Raw genomic sequence first — 9,264 nt, forward strand, 5'->3', positions numbered from 1 at the left:
TTTACCATATTTGGCAGTAAATACATGTAGTTTAAATATTGCAATATAAAGGTTTAGTTTCTTTAAAATACTCCTAGATTGTTTGAACTTTTTTTTTTTTTCTCTATTTCTTTCTGTGCTTCCGTTGAACAGTTAGGGATATAAATAAATTGGGCAATAAAAATAGATTGTGGAAAGAAGGCTCTTGGATAATATGTTCCAGACAGTCTTGTTTGGACAATCTTTGTAGTTTTGTATCCCTGATTGTTCTCAGCAGGAGTGTGAGTTAACGGGAAAGCTCAACTTAAATTCAAACATAAATAAAAAGAGAGAAGCGCTCAACTAGCCATAGAACAAGCTATTATTATGCTTTTGTTCGTTCCCAGGTTGAGCGCTTCTCTCTTTTTATGTATGCAAATTGACACTTAGGGAAGTCTCCCTAAGTGTGATGCGGGAAACAAGACGTGGACCCGTTGCTCAGTGTGCCTAGAGGGATATGGCTGCACCTCACTGATGAGGCCCACAATAGGCTGAAACGTACGTCTGGGGTTTTGCCGTTTCTCTCGTTCAGAGAGGGATTGCCTGGTATTTCGGGGCTGGACTGTACTGTGATGTCAGGATCAGACTGATATGCTTCAGGAAAGTTCTTCTCTGTGAAAGGTCCATGTTGAGCAAAAAGAGGCTGCTTCTAGGGTGGTAACTAGCTATAGAACAAGCTATTATGCTATTGTTCGTTCCCAGGTTGAGCGCTTCTCTCTTTTTATGTAGTTATATTCAAACATGGTAGTGTCCATTATTTTAGAGACTCCGTGGAATTTAGAAAATAAACTGGAATTTACAGGAAAAGAAAGCAAAATAAATAAAAATATTGCAACATTTTTTAACTACACACATTTTTATATTATAATTTCATACTATTTAATATTCCTTTATAGAAAGTATCAAGAAAATTCTATTTATTAAATAATTTTACAATTACATATAACATTTCACATTTTATCAGACGTGTATGAAATCCTGGATAAAATTAATACCACGTTAGCTAGAGCAGTACACAAAATATTCTACTGATATACTGTTGTAAAGTCAATCAGGTAAATGCTAATTTCCTTGTATGTGTGTGTCATTAGTCCATAACACAGAATCTCGTGTTAATAAACAGCACTCGTGCAATTGCATCATGCAACGTGTATGTAATTGCATTTTCAGTGTTCTTTAAACCTGTTTACACTGTCATTTGCTTTTTTTAATTTTTTTTTGTTTAAAACCAATTTTAAAAAGCAGACATTTAAGTACAAGAGTGCTTAACATGTAGATTCCCTCTGTCCTGTAGTAATTCCAATATCTATCCCAATACACAGTTCTATTATGAGAGGGCATCATTTTCTTGCTGTACTTCTGTAAACCAAAATAGTTCTGTTCTATCTATGCTCTCTAATATAATCCTTGAATTATTTAAATGTTTCCATCTAATATTTTAGACAGGCACAAGATGGTAGATTTATTATACCAAATGTAATACAATTTTTAAAATGTCTTATTGTAATATCCTTTTCCTGTTGAAAAAGTTTTTATTTTGTGTCAACATAAATCGTGACTTTTTGTTTTAATTGACTTGATAATAGTCTGCTGATATACAGGGTTACATTTTGTCCTTGAAACTTTCAGATTACATTGTTCCATACCATGGAGGGTCTGAAGTGCACTTTTGGATTGAGATTTCTTCCACAAATCTACATCTACAAATAATCAAAAGTCTAATTTATTGGACATTTTTTTTATTTTTATAAATCAACTAAGATTGTGGATCTGTTATAATACAATATTTGTGTATTACATTAGGTGGTATTATTCCCCTATTGGATTTAGGAATTTATTTACCTATTACTGCTTTTAGTTAAATGCTCTCATCTTTACAAAAGTAGCCCCCTGTACTGCCTGCAAAAGGTGTTCACACAATTGATTTTGAATTCCTGAATCAGCTAGAAGTTTAGCAGATCCCACTGTTCTGCAAAAAACACCACTAAAATAATCTGTATTTGGTTTCCTTCATAAAACAAGAAAAAACACAAACTTCCCTTTATAAAGACTGTATTGAACACTACAAACCTATTTTAAACTTTGCATTTTTTTTATTTATTTATGCAAAGGTCATTTTAAAAAGTTGGTGCAACATAACTATAAAACTGGCTATCACCCACCACCAGGATTCCATCCATTCAAGGCTCTGGCATAAGTGAGATAATACTTTGTTTGCTAAAAGTATTCTGGTCAGGGGTGATGACTTATAATCCTTGATCTTTCTGAAACATTGGACACTCCAAATCCTTGCGTTCCAACCTGTGGTACTTTTTTAGCACTTGCATAGGTTACGTTTGCCCTAGTCTTTTATTTATTATTTTGTTACCCTGATGAAGCTAAAGTAAATAGTATAAGAAAATATGTTTATGACTTCTACCCTTAGACACCTATAATTCCAGATTTTATTTCTCTGCCTGGGCTGCTCAGGTGTTCATTCACCTTGACTGACTCACCTGTAACCAGGTAGGTAAATCCTTTCTATCACGCCTGATAGGAGAGAGAAACCTATACCTAAATGTGCTACAGTAAAAGTGCCAGCTAAATTGTATTATGATAGAACAAAAAGAATAAAATGTTAAACTTCTGCTCCATGAAGCTAAACTGACTGTCTGATTGAGCACTGGTTGAATATTAAATTTCTAATTGATTTAAATCATTTAAAGCAAACAGATCCCAGAGTATGTGCTTTATTACAAGGGGGAGCAATAAGCAGTATCGCTTGTCCACGTATTAGAAGTCGATGGTAAAATACCATTTACGCTAGACAGGTAATCGAGCGCAACCTATACCTCCATTCGATACTGTTCTCATGCTAAATATCGCTCATATTACAAGTTGAAAGTTATAGATTTTGAGCGAGCGAAAGCCCAAATAGTGCTTAAAGAATTAGCGAAGCCTGATGTAAAGTTTAAGGCTAAAAATAAAAGTTGCACAAAAAGCATCATGCGTATATAAGTATTACATTCACATCTATGCATATTAAAAATATGAGTAATTCAAAATATAAAGTGGAGATAAGATAGATAAGTAAACACACTATCAATAGGAGGCACTAGAAAAAAAAGGTGCTATGATATTTAAACAATCTTAGTGTTAAAGGGTTCCTGAACCCAAATTTTTTCTTTCGTGATTCAGATAGAGCATGCAATTTTAAGCAACTTTCTTATTTTCTCCTATTCTCAAATTTTCTTCATTCTCTTGGTATCTTTATTTGAAATGCAAGAATGTAAGTTTAGATGCCGGCCCATTTTTTTGTGAACAACCTGGGTTGATCTTGCTGATTGGTGGATCAATTAATTCACCAATGAACAAGTGCTTTCCAAGGTCCTGAACCAAACAAATAGCTTAGATGCCTTCTTTTTCAAATAAACATAGCAAGAGAACAAAGACAAATTGATAATAGGAGTAATTTAGAAAGTTGCTTAAAATTGCATACTCTATCTGAATCATAAAAGAAAAAATGTGGGTTCAGTGTCCCTTTAACGTGATCAATATTTAGTGAATACAATACACAATGTATTGATATATTTTCATAACCAAGTCCAATGGCTCTAGAATAGATGAGGACGCCAACTTCCAGGGATACTAGGTGGAATAATCTTTCTTAGAAGAAATGGTGGCTTCACTATCAACAATGATATAAAAAGAGAGGCGCTGCATGTGTGTATCAATCAGGATGGGAACGTCAACAAGACAAAATCTGCAGAGTACTCACAATTGCGAAAGGCACCTCACTGTGCCAAATTGTGCAGGCTGGATGTTTTACAGAAACTCGGCTAGCTGTACTCCGAGTAATACAGGAACACTGAATCCTCAGTGGTAGGATCTGGTCTTATGTCTCCAAGTAGCGTAGGCTCATATATGACACAGAATGATAAAATGTCAAATACATTTATTAAAATAAAACCTCAAATTAAAATCACTCATTAAAAGCTGTGTAATATAAGCATCTGAATTTAGAAACAATCCAATGCATTTCTCGGCATGAACGCTGTTTCATCAGGCATGTCAAATAAACATGTATATTACGTGATTTAACCTCTTTGCGACAGGGAATCTCAGAGGAAAAACTTGCCCAAAACACCAGAGAATTTTTAGCATTTTTGCCATCACTCCATTTTTCTTTGTTTATTACCCCAAAACTGGGCCAGATTACGAGTGGAGCGCAAAATATCTCATACGCGATCACCATATTTGTGCTTCACTCAGTAATACCAGCACACGCAAATGTGCACTGGTATTACAAGTTGGGTGCAATGTGAACATTACTTCGTGTTCGCATTGCACAGAAGCTTTGTGTCCATGAGAGTGTGCTTCTATAGGCTCTAATGGGAGCCTTGTTCTCATGCAGATGGGGGTAAATCACGCAGCAATGGGCAGCAAATTTAAATATACATTCAAAGCTAGTGAGCTCCTAAACGTCACTTGAATAAAGAACACTTTATAAGTCCAGTGAGTGCGGAAATTAATACGAATTGGAATTTATTATTGTTTCCTCAAATCCTGTCTGATGTAAAATGAAGGCGAGAGTGCAAATCCTCCTAATCTCTGAAACTATATATATGTATATATATATATATATGTGTGTGTGTATATAAGCATATACATATATATTTATAGTAATAACGCAGTCTCCATAGACCACAATGTAAAGGCACTTTTCAGAGCCACTCACTTTAACCCATCATAACTGCTTCTTGCAACTTGTAATATCACAGCACTTCCTACTGCCCTCCTTCTAGCCCTCATACCAAACTCCACAGGAGCATTAAAGAGACACTGAATTTTTTCTTTCGTGATTCAGGTAGAGCATGCAATGTTAATCAACTTTCTAATTTACTCCTATTGTCAAATTTACTTCGTTCTCTTGCTATCTTTATTTGAAAAAGACATGTAAGCTTTTTTTTTGTTCAGAACTCTGGACAGCACTTTTTATTGGTGGCTGGATTTATCCACCAATCAGCAAGAACAACCCAGGTTGTTCACCCTACATTCTTGCATTTCAAATAGATACCAAGAGAATGAAGAAAATTTGTTAAAGGGACACTGAACTCAAATTTTTTCTTTTGTGATTCAGATAGAGCATGCAATTTTAAGCAACTTTCTAATTTACTCCTATTATCAATTTTTCTTTGTTCTCTTGCTATCTTTATTGGAAAGAGAAAGTCCAGAACCTTGGACAGCACTTGTTTATTGGTGGATGAATTTATCCACCAATCAGCAAGAACAACCCAGGTTGTTCACCAAAATGGGCTGGCATCTAAACTTACATTCTTGCTTTTCAAATAAATAAACCAAGAGAATGAAGAACATTTGCTAATAGGAGTAAATTAGAAAGTTGCTTAATATTGCATGCTCTATCTGAATCACAAAAAAAAATATTTGGGTACAGTGTCTCTTTAATAGGAGTAAATTAGAAAGTTGCTTAAAATTTCATGCTCTATCTGAATCACAAAAAAAAAATTGGGTTCAGTGTCCCTTTAAGTCACTTGATCAGCAACACCTTTCAAACTCTGAAACCTCTGCTCTCTTCCATCTCCTCCTTTTTCTGCCCTATCCAATCTATCTGTCATTACAATTCCACTCTTACAGCAGTCGTTGACAATTTGGCACCTCCTACCATAGCTCAAAAGTCAGGTACTCATCCTCAGCCCTGGCATACTCCTCTGACATGCTACCTACGTAGATGTTCTTGCACTGCTGAGCGACATTGGAGAAAATCCTGCTGTTCAGTTGACTTATTTTATTACAAGTTCACCTTAAACTCCTACTATTCTGCCCTTAACCTCTCCAATTAGTATTACTTCTCTACTCTTATCTCCACTCTTTCTTCAAACCCAAAATCTCTGTTCTCCACTTTCAACACCTTTCTCTGTCCATCCCCAGCTCCTATTCCCACTTCTCTCTAAGATCAAGATTTTGCCAACCACTTCACCAACAAAATAGATTCCAGCAAAAATAAAATCATCTCTCAAAACTCTACCAGTCTCCAACCCCCTCAACCGATCACCGATGTCCAAAACCAACAAAGCCAGATTCAGCTTTTTGCTTCTGCTTCTGAGGAAGTAGTTTCTGCCCTTATATCCTCCTCTCACCTCACTACCTGTCCCCTTGATCCCATCCCCTCACAACTGCTGCCCTCCCTGCCTCCTACTCTTACTCCTATCCTCTCACATTTTTTTATCAACTTTTTTTATTGAGATAATCAAATATATACAATGTAGAGATATGTCTCAGTCAAAAATTAAACAGTTTAAGCACAACAACTTCAAAAACAGTGCAGAAAGTACAGATTTGTTTCTTTCAAGTAAAATAAATAATTCCAGTACTAATGTGCCAAAATATATGTAAGGTAGATAAGGAGATTTAGAGCGTCTATCATTCCATTTTAGGTTGGGTTCCAGCAGGTGAGTATAATGACAAGGGTGGCCTGTACGTCTTTACTATATTTATGTTTTGAAGGATGTGTAAACTGTGTTCAACCATATGTTTAAGTATTCTTCTCAAATGAAACAGATGGAATGATAATCATCTATACGTTTAGTGCTTGCATAGTGGTATTTTTCTATCTGTAGTGTATGAGATACTGCCTCACACATTTTTAATCTTTCCCTCAGCAGTGGTATATTGCCCTCATCCCTTAAACATGCACTAATCACACCTATCCTCAAAATATCTTCTCTTGCTCCATCATTCCCATCCAACTACCGCCCTACTCCCCCTTGCCTCAAACTTCTGGAAAGGCTTGTATATACACATTTATCACATTTCCTCACATTAAACTCCCTTTTTGTTCCATTACAATCTGGATTTCACCCCAACCCTTAAACATGCACTAATCACACCTATCCTCAAATATCTTCTCTTGCTCCATCATCCCCATCCAACTACCGCCCTATTTCCCTACTCCCCCTTGCCTCGAAACTTCTGGAAAGGCCTGTATATACACATTTATCACATTTCCTCACATTAAACTCCTTCCTTGATCCATTACAATCTGGATTTCACCCAAACACTTCACAGAAAGTGCAATCATTAGGGTTACTATTGACCTAATTACAGCAAAATCAAAAGGTCACTTTTCTCTGTTAGTCCTTCTTGATATGTCTGCAGCCTTTGACATATCAGAATGAAACACAAAATCCTGACTCTTATTTCTAAAGTTTACATTTGAAATTGAGATATTGATATGATTCATGGAACTTGAACATTTGTACAAAATGTTAAACATTCTGATTTTGTATTGATGACCTTTCACTTCGATATTTCCTTTTGTACACTTTTGTCTACAAAAATGTCTGTACTATATTTTTACTCACATTTGTGTCTCTAATAAAAAGAATAAAATAAAACATTTTTCATCATTTTTAATAAAATATACACTCACCGGCCACTTTATTATGTACACCTGTTCAATTGCTTGGTAACACAAATTGCTAATCAGCCAATCACATGGCAGCAAATCAATGTATTTAGGCATTTAGATGTGGTGAAGACGACTTGCTGAAGTTCAAACTGAGCATCAGAATGGGTAAGAAAGGGGATTTAAGTGACTTTGAACGTGGCATGGTTGTTGGTACCAGACGACTGGTCTGAGTATTTCAAAAACTGCTGATCTGCACTGGGATTTTCAAGCACAGCCATCTCTAGGGTTTACAGAGAATGGTCTGAAAAAGAGAAAATATCCAGTGAGCGTCAGTCGTGTGGACAAAAATGCCTTGCTGATGTCAGAGGAGAATGGACAGATTGTTTGAGATGATAGAAAGGCAACAGTAACTCAAATAACCACTCGTTACAACCAAGGTATGCAGGATACCATCTCTGAATGCACAACATGTTGAACCTTGAAGCAGATGGGCTACAGCAGCAGAAGACCACACGGGGTGCCACTCCTGTCAGCTAAGAACAGCTACAATTTGCACAGGCTCATCAAAATTGTACAATAGAAGATTGGAAAAAATGTTCCCTGGTCTGATGAGTCTCGATTTCAGCTGCAACATTCAGATGGTAGGGTCAGAATTTGGTGTAAACCACATGAAAGCATGGATCCATCCTGCCTTGTATCAATGGTTCAGGCTGGTGGTGTATTGGTGTGGGGGATATTTTCTTGGCACACTTTGGCCCCCTTAGAACCAATTAAGCATTGTTTAAAAGTCACAGCCTACCTGAGTATTGTTGCTCACCAAGTTCATCCCTTTATGACTACAGTGTACCCATCTTCTGATGGCTACTTCCAGTAGGATAATGCACCATGTCACAAAGCTCAAATCACCTCAAACTGTTTTTTTTTTTTTTAATTATTTAAAATAATCAAACAGTACAATGAAATGTAAACAAGGTTAAACAATCATTAAGGTAGCTGGAACAATTTTTACATGTAGATATGCCATTTTGCTTTATACATTCTTGTTCTTCTTTCCTTATCTAGGTTGCAATATAAGCAGGTACATACAGATCTTATGAAATAGATCAAATACATTTTCAATGCCTAGTAAGGTGTTCAGTATAGATGTTTTACAATTTTGCTAAAATAATAAAACATAAATGTTTAGATTATGCTGTGCCCATTGCTCTAAGTCATTGTATCCAATTACAAATAAAGGTTTCACTTAACGTTTGGTCATATTGTATGTGTATTCTTTCATTAATGAGGGGTGTGGTTTGTGATGGGAGGGTGGGGGTTTGGTTGAGGGGATGATGTGGGTTTTTGTTGTTTTTTTTTTCCTCTCAATCTTCCATCAGACTTTCTGGTGTGCTGTTTCCATATGTCTAACATTGATCTCAATTGTATCAGACTTGATAAATTGTATGAATCTTAATTGTATCAGAATTTAGATAATGGTATCTCTCCATTTGTAAGAGCAAGTCTACTTGGATTGACCATTCTCCTATGGCGGGGATTGTTGTGGATTTCCAGTGTCTGCTGATTAAAACTTTAATGCTATTAAGCATAAGGATCATTAGTGCTTTTTTTGCTTTATCTCTTAATTTGGGAGAGGTCTTCGAATAAGAGTAATTCTGGTCTATTGGGGACAAGTGACCCGACGACTGTGCTCATTCTGGCTGTCACTTCATCCAATAATTTGTGTATACCCGGGCAACTCCACCATATGTGCAATGTAGTGCCTCTTTCCCCTGTTTCCAAGATCCTGGAGGATATAGAGGAGGCCTTTGTTATTTTAAAAATCCTCAACCATTTCTGAT

Source organism: Bombina bombina, chromosome 6 (genome assembly GCF_027579735.1).
Source record: "Bombina bombina isolate aBomBom1 chromosome 6, aBomBom1.pri, whole genome shotgun sequence".
Taxonomy (NCBI): domain Eukaryota; kingdom Metazoa; phylum Chordata; class Amphibia; order Anura; family Bombinatoridae; genus Bombina; species Bombina bombina.